This window comes from Oryctolagus cuniculus, chromosome 4 (assembly GCF_964237555.1).
Source record: "Oryctolagus cuniculus chromosome 4, mOryCun1.1, whole genome shotgun sequence".
Taxonomy (NCBI): Eukaryota; Metazoa; Chordata; class Mammalia; order Lagomorpha; family Leporidae; genus Oryctolagus; species Oryctolagus cuniculus.
The window spans coordinates 157169134-157181704 of record NC_091435.1 but is presented as its reverse complement, the minus strand read 5'-3'; the positions used below and the strand labels follow the sequence as shown (position 1 = coordinate 157181704).

At 40.9% G+C, this 12571-nt stretch overlaps 1 pseudogene; it reads right to left on the bottom strand.

Annotated features, from left to right (window-relative positions):
• Positions 1-12186: 12186 nt before the first annotated feature.
• LOC127483104 (U1 spliceosomal RNA) lies at positions 12187-12338 on the bottom strand (annotated as a pseudogene).
• Between the last annotated feature and the right edge of the window lie 233 nt (positions 12339-12571).

Genomic DNA, 12571 nt, shown 5'->3' with positions numbered 1-12571 from the left:
TCCATTACTGTGTACGGTAGGTGTTTTATCATACAAATCATTTAAAAAAGGAATCAGCTGACAGTGTATAATTCTCCACATCCAGTTATATTCCAGACTAAATGACAATGATGAACTTTCTTACTTAATGAGATATATACATACAGAAACATTTAGTATCATACCCGCTTCAGTTTATCAGCTATCTGCCACAACTCTGTTGTACATTAATTTTATAAACTTATAAAATTATATTTTAAAAGAAAACACTCAATGAGAGCATATGATCAAAATAATATAAAGTCCAGAGAGACATCCATATGTACACATTTTGTTTGGTGTTTATGTGTTTGACTTTCAGAGATGAAAACGAAGACCTGATACTTACTGTCCTTATTTCATCAATATCTGATTGGTATGGAAGAAGAAGCTCTTCCAGTATGCAGAGTTCATTTACATTTTAATTTAGTTTTAGTATGGATACAAACTTTGGGCAGGAGGCATCCTTATTCCACTTCAACATGAAAAAGGGATAGAGGCTTTGAAAGGTTAAGTGGTTTCTGGGATTTAGTCTGATGCATTTTCTGTTACTCCATGGAATTTACTGTTGGAATTTACCTTGACTTTTGGGAGATCTGAAGGGCATTATAATCAGGATACTTCCTCATGTATGGAAATGGTTCTTCTGTATGCCTGAGGAACAGTGGTTTCTCTTCTTACTACTTGTTGAATTCTTTATTTAGTGGTAGATTGAGCTTGTGATTATAAAGTAAATTGAAAGCATGCCATTGTGAAAATTGAAAGAAAAATAAGAAAGGAAGGAGGACTGAAAGTGGGAACAAGGAGGGAGTGGGGGTAGGGTAGGAAGCATCATTCTGTTCCTAAAACTACATATATGAAATACTTGAAATTTGTTCACTTTATATAAATAAAAATCAACAAACAAACAAAAGAAATCTAAAACAAAAAAGCCTCATGGTGTTTTGGAGTGCTTAGGAACAATCAAAAAGAAATAATGCAAGACAGTAGGTTAGGGAGTGGAGTACTACTATTATGTGGGAGCAGAATAAATTTACTGAAATTAAATTGACATAAGCCTAGAAATTCTCCAGTTCCTTCCTGTCTCATCCCCAACAAGTCCTTCATTCTCCTACACTCCTCCTACACTATCTCTTTCCCTTAATGCTGCCTGGGAATTTATGTAAACTACAATGCTAGGGTGGTTTCCAACTTCTTACTTTAGAAGTCCCCATTCCATCCTGCAATTATGGTTACATTTTTCAATCTATGTTTTCATCAACAGCAACCCAGAAATAATATTTTCTGTATGATAGCTCCGATTGGATTAGGTTCATGCTTGAAGAAACAGGGGGAAAAAATTACACAGGTAGTGTATAGCTGAAAATAAGTCAGAAAAGATGTCTTTTAAAATTTATTCTGAAAAAGCATTAAATGATAGCTTAAGGCTAAAATAATTTAGCTGCTGAAATATTCTCCTCTGAGATGTAGTCATTTTCATTGGTTTTGGAAATTAATTTTATTATGAGAAAAATAAGGCAACTTTAAAATTTTTCAATTAAAACTTTCAGTTGTCCATTGCAGGCAGAACTGTATATTAACTAATAACTGTTTCCAATTAGAAATGCCACCTACCTTCTTTTCAAGCCAGCTCTCCTCCCAGGCCTGCTAGGTAATGGAAGTCAACAGGGTGCCTCCCTTATGATGTACCACATGTAAAGAGATATAGATAGGTCTGAGCCTCATAATTGACAAGGCCTTAATCCCACCTGACTATCTGCAAGCCCTTTTTGTCAGTCTGTATTTGCCTCTCCATGAAAAAAACTTGGTCATGGTCTAGACACTTCCCAAAGACATCCCTTTTCTGCATGAAGCAGCCAAAGCGACCATCGCCCGGTTCCCCCTAACGGATGTTAGGGCTTCCATCCGGAGGAGGGAGTGTGAGGAGTCAGATGGGTTGATAGGGGATTCCAGTGGAATTTGGGGTGTAAAATATTTGCTTCCTTCCCCAAAACTTTATCTTTAGCAAGAACAAATAGCTGCCCTCCTTCCTTTGGCCTCTCCTAATTTACCATGAGAACAGCAAGGGAGCTCTCCCTGAGCTCCCACCCTTAGGAGGCTAGACAGGTCAGGGAATTATAAATGAGGTCTTTTGATGCTTTTGTGCCCTCCTGGTAACTGAATTTCAATCTGATTGGCAAGTTTTTTTTTTTTTTCCTTCGAATTTGTAATTAAATTGTATTTAAGGAGGACAGCCACCAGTCCCCTTTGTGGTGGAACCCTCCCTCCATGCCACTGTAGCTGGAGGTCCTTGATTCTAATAAATATTTTTAAATAAAAAAAAAAAACTTTCAGTTTAACACAATGTGAAAATATACTCTATATCTACCGCTTAAAAAAACCCACTCATGACTTCAACCGTTTTCCTTTGCCAATTTTGTAGATGATTGGTATAGATTTTTATTTGTTATAAACTTCAAATACTTCCAGTACCAATGTTTACAAAAATATTGTTTTGGAATTACACAATGATATGCATTTTCACACAACTCTTTCCATCTGTTGGAACTAATAACAAATCAAAACATATTTGAATATAATTTTGTCTTCTGATGTTATTCTCTCAACAAGGACCTAGTTCAGAAATCCCAGTTAACTCGGGGAACTGATACTCAAATAAGTTTTATGGTCAAAGCCGCTTATTAGAACAGAAAGAAAATAGCTGAGATTTTGCTACCTTTTACCTTTGTGTTTCTGAGACTTTGGAAGTTCCCTTATGTGTTTATCAAATGATGTACACTTAGAGACATCACATCCTTTCAAGTTGGTAGCATACTGAAACAAGATTTCCCTTTATTAAAAATGTTTTCTCAAAAATTAAAAAAGGAAAAAAGAGAAAGAGAGGGAATGAAAGAAAGGAAACAGGAAGGAAGGAAGGAAAGAAGGAAGGAGGGAGAGAGGGAGGGAAGGAAGGAAGAGGGAGGGAGAGATGAAGCATCATTATCTTGTTAGAATTGTATGTATAAACTACATTGCATCTGCTGTTTTTGTATTAATATCATATTAACATGAGAATTGATGAGAACTGTGTTGTAGTAATTATCATGCACTTGCTGTGACCCTGAGAATCTTATGTATTAAATAAATTCCTTAAAAATACTTTCCACACAGCTACCCTTTATGCCAAGCTGAGTACTTGCGTTAATTTTTTTCAGAGAAAATGGTTCCTCCACCTTAGAAGCAAGGGCTGGATGAGTATGGCCTTAGGGAAGGGAGGGAGGTGCTCTTGCTGGCTTCAGTGGCTAGCTTACAGATCTTACAGAGTAGAGTGCAAGTGTTCCTCAAACGGCTGATGAACAAGCTAGAATAGCATGGCTCTCATGTTCCACTGAAATTTTTAAAAACAGTCAATAGGATGTGGAGTTGAATCTGAGAATGAAAAAGATACTTGAGGGGCTGGTGCTGTGGCATCGCAGGTGAAGCTGCTGCCTCTGACTTTCCCAGCCTTTATCGGTGCTGCTTCGTGTTCTGTTTTCTCCACGTCCAATGCAACTCCTTGCTAATGGCCTGGGAAAAGCTTCGGAGGATGGCTCAAGTGCTTGGGCCCCTGCTACCCACATGGGAGACCTGGAAGAAGCTCCTGGCTCCTGGCTTCTGGGGAGTAAACCAGCAAAATGCAGATTTCTTTCTCTCTGTCTCTCCCTCTTGCTCTGTAACTCTGGATTTCAAATAAATAAATAAATAAATCTTAAAAAAAGAAAAAAAATACTTGAAGCTTCCTAAATGTTTTGTAGTACATGGATGTTAAAATTGCAGGTAAGCTAGATATCAGCAAATGACTATCAATGATATTTTTGTCTGAATACAGTAAACTGTAGACTATGAATCTCACTCTCTCAGTAGAATTTTTTATTTAGTGAACTGTCATGTTTTAGAAAGAGCCAAACTTTAAAGTGTTCACATGGCTTTCTGTTGAAGAATCTCTACCAATACCAGAAATGGCATGACACTGACATTTAGCATAAGTAAATAGAAAGTAATTTAGTTCAAATTATGCCAAAATTTTTTAATTTTGTATTGGAAAATATTATGTATTACATCTAGAGACACTTTGAATTTTTCCCTAGACAACAATGAAATAGGCAGGCATACAGGTTAAAATTGATTAGATTTGGGTGACGCTGTGGCACACTAGGCTAATCCTCTGCCTTGCGGCGCCGGCACACTGGGTTCTAGTCCCGGTTGGGGCACCGGATTCTGTCCTGGTTGCTCCTCTTCCAGGCCAGCTCTCTGTTGTGGCCCAGGAGTGCAGTGGAGGGTGGCCCAGGTCCTTGGGCCCTGCACCCACATGGGAGACCAGAAGGAGATACCTGGCTCCTGGTTTCGGATCGGCACAGCACGCCGTCCATAGTGGCCACTTGGGGGTTGAACCAACGGAAAAGGAAGACCTTTCTCTCTGTCTCTCTCTCTCTCACTGTCTAACTCTGCCTGTAAAAAAAAAAAAAAAAAGAAAAAAAAAGAAAAAAAGAAAAAAAAAAGGGAAAAAAAAGATTAGATTTGTTAGCTGGAAGACCACACCTTCACCAGGCCTTTACCATGCCCCTGTGTGACCTCATGTCCCACCTGGCCACACCTGGGTGCCCACCAGCCAATCAGGTTAATTAACCACTCCCCTTTGGAAGTGGGTTAAAAGCCTGGGACACAGTGTGTCCGCCCCTTCTTGCCAGGAGGGGGCTGCTGCCTCCAGGACACGTGGCCTTCAGACCACCCACCCTAGGCTTCCTGGCCTAGATGCTCCTCCACGTGGCTGGTTCCTGGTGCTTGGTGTGAACCCAGATTTACCTCTCTCTCTTAGATAAAGCTCTCACTCTCCTAAGCATCCTTCTCACTAAAAAAAAAGCTCAACATGTACCATGCTGTCTTGTTTATTTATGCCGGTATTTAGAATTCTTCTCTAAATACTAGGCAAGAACCCTCTCGGGCTTATTAATATTGAGGATTTATTAATAAGCATATGGTGATATCGCATGGCACCCCAGAATGCCGGTAACAAATTTGGCAGCCCAGATGGCACTTCTGGGTAACTTTCAGGGGCCACATTTTTGCAGATATTTTAGGGGATCAATTCCCATATGAAGAGGAACAGGGACTTTTAGAAGTATTTCTATGGTAAACTAGAATTGAAGCACATCACCTTTGCTTTGACACAGAGAAACCTTTGTGCTTTAGCTGAGTGAGCATAAAAGCTGATTTCATTTATCTGACATCAGTGAGAGACTTTAACATCGGCGCCAGCACTGTGGCATAGCGGGTAAAGCCACTGCTTGCAGTGCCGTCATCCCATATGGGCACCGGTTTGGGTCCCAGCTGCTCCACTTCCGATCCAGCTCTCTGCTATGTCCTGGGAAAGCAGTAGAAGATGGCCCAAGTGCTTGGACCCCTGCACCCATGTGGGAGACCTGGAGGAAGCTCCTGGCTCCTGACTTCGGATCGGCCCAGCTCCAACCATTGTGGCCAACTGGGGACTGAACTAACCTTTGGAAGACCTCTCTCTCTCTCTCTCTCTCTCTCTCTCTGCCTCTACTCATTCTGTGTAATTCTAACTTTAAATAAATAAATAAATCTTAAAAAAATCCTTTATTGGTAGTGGTGTTTTTCATCCTTCCATGAGTTACCAATTGGGGCAGGGCAGAAACATGGATTTTTTTCTTTCCATCCTCTTAGGGTTTTAGCTGGTGAAACTCAAACAGTCAGAAGCTGACTGTCGCTGTGCACCTGGGTCATGAGTCTTGAGCCTTAGTTCTGGCTGTTGGCTTGTTTTCTTCCTTCTTTTTCCCTGGGCTTCTCCATGGTAAGTCAGTGCTTTGCAGCCCCTAGAGGAACGTTGATTCGTGTGTCAGCTGCTCTGCTTCTGATACAGCTCCATGCCAATGTCCTGGGGAAGCAGAGGAGGCTGTCTCAAGTACTGTGCCCCTGCCACGTATGTGAGATACCCGTTTGGAGTTCTAAGCTCCTGGCTTCCACGTGTCGCAGCCCTAGTGGTTGCAGTCATTTCAGGAGTGGATCCTTGGAAGAAGGATCTCTCTGTCTCTGTCTCTTTTTCTCCCCACCCCCACTCTACTGCCATTGTTCTTTCTGTTAAATAAATAAATAAACCCTCCTACTGTTCCATCAGTCCTCTCCATGACTAAATTAAACTTCCTCACAGTATGATCATCTCACCAGGGAATGTTCTAGGCAGGAAATAAGCAATGCACATAGGAATCAGACTTCTGCTTGTGTCACACTTGCTGAAGTCCTATTTGTCAATCACAGGTCGAATTAAGTGAGTGTGGAAGAGGACAGGAAATAGAATACTTGAGTGTGGAAGGCGAGGCCTGAGTGCCACCAATGTAACAGACCGTCTCAATTCATATTGTGTCTGCCCCCCATCCCAAAACCAGAAATGTTAAAACCTCCAGCTTTGAGTTAGAACAGAGGCGCTTAATCCCTAAAGCCACAGAACTCTTTTCATTTATTAAAAGACAGCGCCACAATAGAGTTTGCTTGGAATCCTAACATACAGATCTGGGCACTGGAGGGCTGATTCTGTAAGATGAAGAAAACAGAGGTTGGAAGGCCCATAGGGACCTCCCATCTTCTCCCTAGTACACCTTGGTAAGTATATTACAGGTGTAACTTAATGAAGTCCCAGAGCTGAAGAACAAGGGTGGATATAATATATTCAGGACAGGCTGGTGCCATGGCTCACTTGGCTAATCTTCCACCTGCAGTGCTGGCACCCCAGGTTCTAGTCCTGGTTGGGGTGCCAGATTCTGTCCTGGTTGCTCCTCTTCCAGTCCAGCTCTCTGCTGTGGCCCGGGAGTGCAGTGGAGGATGGCCCAAGTGCTTGGGCCCTGCACCCACATGGGAGACCAGGAGGAGGCACCTGGCTCCTGGCTTCGGATAGGCGCAGCACACGGGCCGTGGCGGCCACTTGCGGGGGTGAACCAACGGAAAAGGAAGACCTTTCTCTCTGTTCCTCTCTCTCTCTCTAACTCTGCCTGTCAAAAATAAATAGATAAATAAATAAATAAATAAAAATTAAAAAAAATATTCAGCACAATGCAGATAATCAATTACTCCTGATTTTATTTATTTATTTTATTTTTGATTCAATTATTTATTTGAAAGGCAGTAACAAAAGCACACACATGAGAGAGACAGAGAGACAGAGAAACACAGAGAGAAATCTTCTATCTCCTGCTGTGCTCCCCAAATGGCCACAATAGCCTGGGCTGGGTCAAGCCTAAGCCAGGAGCCAGCAACTCTAACTGTGTCTCCCACATGGGTGGCAGGGCTGGAAGTGCTTGTGCCGCCTTCCATTGCTTTCCCAGGTACATTCGCGGGGAGATGGAGCAGAAGTGTCAGGACCACAAGTGAAGCTCATATGGGATACTAGTATCACAGGCAGTGCCTTAACCTGCTGCACCACAGTGCCTCCCCCACAGTTTCAATTGCCATTTTATACTTGGAGGATTCTGTATCTCTGTAACTGAACTTCGACACTTTGTCTTTTTCCCTCTTAATATGGAAAATCTCTAGAGTATTCTGGTATTGTATTCTTTTAAAAAAGATTATTTATTTATTTGAAAGTCAGACTTACAAAGAGAAAGATCTTCCATCTGCTGATTCACTCCCCAAATGGTGCAACAGCCAGGGTTGGCCCAGGCCGAAACCAGGAGCCAGGAGTTTCACCCGGGTCTCCCACATGGGTGGCAGGGGCCCAAGAACATGGGTCATCCTCTGCTGCTCTCCCAGGCCACCTGCAGGAAGGTGAATCAGAAGTGGAACAGCCAGAACACTAACCGTCGCCCGTGTGGAATGCCAGTGTTGCCAATGGTGGCGTTACCTGCTGCGCCACAATGCTGGCCCCATTATATATTGCATTTAAAAAGAAAATCATTCTATCTTTGCCTTTGATCATTGTCTTCCAGCCTCAGAGAACAGTTGTCCACTATCCCAATCCAGACATCTGCTCTCCACTTTCCAGATCTCAGAAGCTGTTTCTACTATCCACCCTCTTTGGGCCCTTAGGCTTTTCCACCAAGCTGCAATCTGGACAATGGACATTTGTTTAAGAGACTTAGCAGATGCATAAAAATACTTTTAGAGCATGCCAACTTTCATGGTATTAATTTTCAACCATTTATATAAGTAGCAAAGCCCATATAATTGAATAAAGAGAGCTGGATTGGAAGTGGAGCAGCAGGATTTGAACCAGTGCCCATATGGGATGTTGGCATTCAGGTGGTGGCTTTACCCATTATGCCACAGCGCTGTCCCCAAAATAATAGATTTTTAATATGAAAGTTCCTATGGCACTGTTGTACTGGATTACAGTTTAAATAGATTAATCAATCAAGTTGAAAAATAGTTGAAATTTGACAGCTATACATGGAGATTTTTATAGGAGTGTATACTAAATCCCCAACTCTCGTGAACAACACTGTTACAGGGTTGTGTTTTTCTGAAATAGTTAACAACTCTATATAAAGCTCTGAAAATTCACGTTATAAATGCAGTAGTTGGATTTCTAGTGTTTTATTACATTTAGCATGTATCAAACTACTTTGTATTTATTATGAAAAGTAGTTACAGATAAATGACAGTGGCTTTTTAAATATTTAGCTGAGAAGTGAAGTCCTTTAGCAATGTTTACACAGTTCAGGGTATTTCTTTATTATGCCAGGGTTGCAAGAATTGTCAGATGTCCATCATTCCAGTCTCCTTCTCAGTAAATATCTTTTAGTAGGTATCACTCAACACATGAAAAAAATACTCAAATTGGCCTCCAGAGGGAGGTGTCTCTCCCACTGCAAATCACCTATCTAGATCCAGGTTGCTGTTTACAAGGGAGTCTTAGTTTAGCTTGAGATGAAGACATGTGTTTTGGACTGTCTAAACCAGTTCCTGGAGAGACAAATCTTCCATTGACATTTATGCCAATATCTCAATCCAGGGATAAGCAAATGTATAAACAGGATAGACTCAACAAGGTAAACTTTCATTTGAAATGCTGTAACTGTTTATTAAGAATCCTATTTCCGTGTTTAATCATACTTTGATAAGAATTTCTTAATTATGTCCATCCCAAATCTTTCGTATTTTAGCTAACGCTCAATTCCTCTCATAAAACTTATGCCATCTTAAAATGTACATACCCCTATCAGAAGACTTCAGAAGGTAATTAACCTTTACTTTACCAGGGAAAGAATGACTGCATGATAGAAGGCCATCTTAAACACTTTGACTTTCTATATCAAAACAATGGTTATTTTAATTTACTTATTTATAAAATACATTCGTTATTTTCACGTCACTTCATACCTTTCATAGAAATACTGAAAAAAAAGAAGAAAAGATGATATGAGTTGTATATTACTTGGGGCATACAGCTCCCCAAGGCTGATACAAGCTGGTTACCTTGCTCTGTCACTATAACCATCCTTACTGTAAGGAGACCAAAGTAAAGGAGAATGAATCTGAACACATTCTGAGGATTTGAATCATCTGTCTAGACAGAAATACTGATTTTTCTCTCTTTGTAATGAAGTGATTTATAATTTTGCTTCTGGGCATGGCAAAAGTTCATGAGTTTCCTGTGAGATGACTCCCTAGAATGTAGCCATGCCTTACTGTGCATGGGGACTGAGAGGTCATAGGGTATTCCATCAATGACAGGAGGGAATGGAGGCTTGAATCAAAGAACAGAGGAAAGGTAGATTGGAAAGATTTAGTATTAGGAAATGGAAGTGCAAAACAACATAACTGAAGTCAGTTTTGAAAAATAAAACATGTTCATATTTGAGCATCTTTAAGTTTGTTCTGTTTATAACAGGTTTGCAAAAATGAATTTTTGTGTGGAATCTGAGGGCCTTTACTTCAATAAAATATTTGTGTTGTCTACTAATCTTCACTGAGATAGCCCATGAACCTATGTTTTATATAAGTTTGTGTCTTCTTTACTATAGGGGTACCATGTTTGTCAAACATGATGCACAAAACCTACATCACCCTGCCACATCCCTTGGAAAGTCCAGGCCCACCTACAGTTTTCTGCTGAATTTCATGGTAATATCTCTCTAGTTTTGGCATGCTTCCCTTAGGGTCGTGTCCTCCAAGTTCATACATACTATGGCAAATGGAAGATTTACCCCAACCCCAAACCTCTTCTAAAAATATTTGTATATTTGAAAAGCAGAGTTGCAGAGAGAGAGAGAGAGGGAGAGACAAAGAGATCTTCCATGTGCTGGTTCACACTTTAATGGCTTCAATGGCTGGGACTAGGCTAGGCGGAAAGCAGGAGTCAGGAACTTCATCTGGGTCTGTCGTGTGGGTGCAGGGGCCCAAGCACTCAGGCCATCTTCCACTGCTTTCCCAGGCATATTAGCAGGGTGCTGGATCAATAGTGGAGTAGCCAGGACTAATATGGGATGCAGGGGCTGCAAGCAGCCAACCCTCTGCCCACAATACCGGCCCCCTTTTTTCTCCCATCCTTTCCAGTGTGTGTGTGTGTGTGTGTGTTCTTTGTGTCTTCATTCATTGATAGACACTTAGATTGTTTCTATATCTTGGCTATTGCAAGCAATGCTGCAGTAAACTACGGGATGCAGATACCTTTAATACAGATATGTACCTAGAAATGGGATTGCTAAATCACATGGTTGTTCTCTTTTTACTTTTTAAAGGGACCTCCATACTTTTTTTTTATGTATTAACTGCACCAAATTACCTTACCTATAACAGTTTTTAAGGGTTCTCTTTTCTCCACATCTATGCCAACACTTATCTTTTGTCTTTTGGAGAACAGCTGTCCCAACAGATGTGAGGTGATATCTCATTGTGGTGATGATTTTCCTGGTGGCTAGTGATGTTGTTTCTTTATATATATATATATATATATATATATATATATATATATACACCTGTTAGTGGTTTGTTTGTCATCTTTCAGAAATGTTCTATAAGCCGGAGCCGTGGCTCAATAGGCTAATCCTCCGCCTATGGCCCCGGCACCCCGGGTTCTAGTCCCAGTCGGGGCGCTGGATTCTGTCCTGGTTGCCCCTCTTCCAGGCCAGCTCTCTGCTGTGGCCCCGGAAGGCAGTGGAGGATGGCTCAAGTGCTTGGGCCCTGCACCCCATGGGAGACCAGGAGAAGCACCTGGCTCATGGCTTCAGATCAGCACGGTGCGCCGGCTGCAGCGTGCCGGCTGTAGGGGCCACTGGAGGATGAACCAACGGCAAAGGAAGACGTTTCTCTCTGTCTCTCTCACTGTCTCACTGTCCACTCTGCCTGTCAAAAAAAAAAAAAAAAAAAAAAAGAAAAGAAAGAAATGTCCTATAGGTGCTTTGCTCATTTTTCAATCAGGTAATTTTTTTCCTTGCTATCGAATTCTTCATGTTTCATATATTAACCCCTTGTCAGTTGCATGCATTATAACTATTTTCTCCCATTCCGTGAGTTGTCTTCACTCTGTTAATTGTTTCATTTGCTGTGCAGAAGGCTTTTAGTTCAGTGTAGTCACATTTCCTAGGTTTGCTTTTCTTGGCTGTGATTTGGAAGTCATATCCACTGTCAAGAATTTCTCTAATGTTTTCCTCTAATAGTTTATGACTTTAAGTCATCCATTAAATCTTCAATCCAAGTCTTATATATCAATCTTTAATCTGTTTTGCGTTGAATTTGTATGTGGTGTGAGATAATGCTACGATTGCACAATTCCATGCTTCCCTATGGATCTCCAGATTTCCCAACATTTATTGAAGAGACAGCCCTTTCACCATTGTGCATTCTCGTCACCTTAATTGAATATTAACTGATTATAAATTTCATGTATTTATTTCTGAGATTTCTATTCTGATTCACTGGTTGATATATCTTTATGCCACTGCTATGGTCTTTTTGTTACAAACACTTTATAATGTTTTGATTCCTATTCCTTTTTCTTTATCTTTCGTAAATCACTGCAGGATTTTTCTTTGTGGTTGCCATGAGCTTAGCCACATTTTTTATTCAGAAGCACACACACACCACTCACACCAGGATGTTTGAGTGAATGCCAGATTTTAATGATAAATTTGGAAGCAGAAATGATTTATATTGAAAAAATGCAGTATTTTAAAACTGAGGTTTTTTTTCCCTCCAGGGAAGAGCATGAATGCCCCACACCAGAAATCATGCAGTGGAGTTTCCCACATTTAGGGCAATCGCAGGGGTCAGCACACCGCAGTGTAGTGGATAAGCCTCACTCTGGGAAAACTACCTTTGTGATCATGGTTTCTCCCCTGCCAGGTAAGTATTTAAAATCTGATTTTGAATATTTTTATGTATCTCACCAAGTTGCTCTGTCATTCAGTCTTATGCCATCCCTCCATTTTCAGAGGTTAAGAGACAAAGAAATAAAAAAAAAAATCCCAACAAAAACTCATTGTCACATAGAGAAGACTTTGCCCCACTCTGGAACTTACCCCAACACTGCTTTTCCAATCACGTCTGTACATAGCCATTTATTCCTTCTGGATTTCATTCTGTA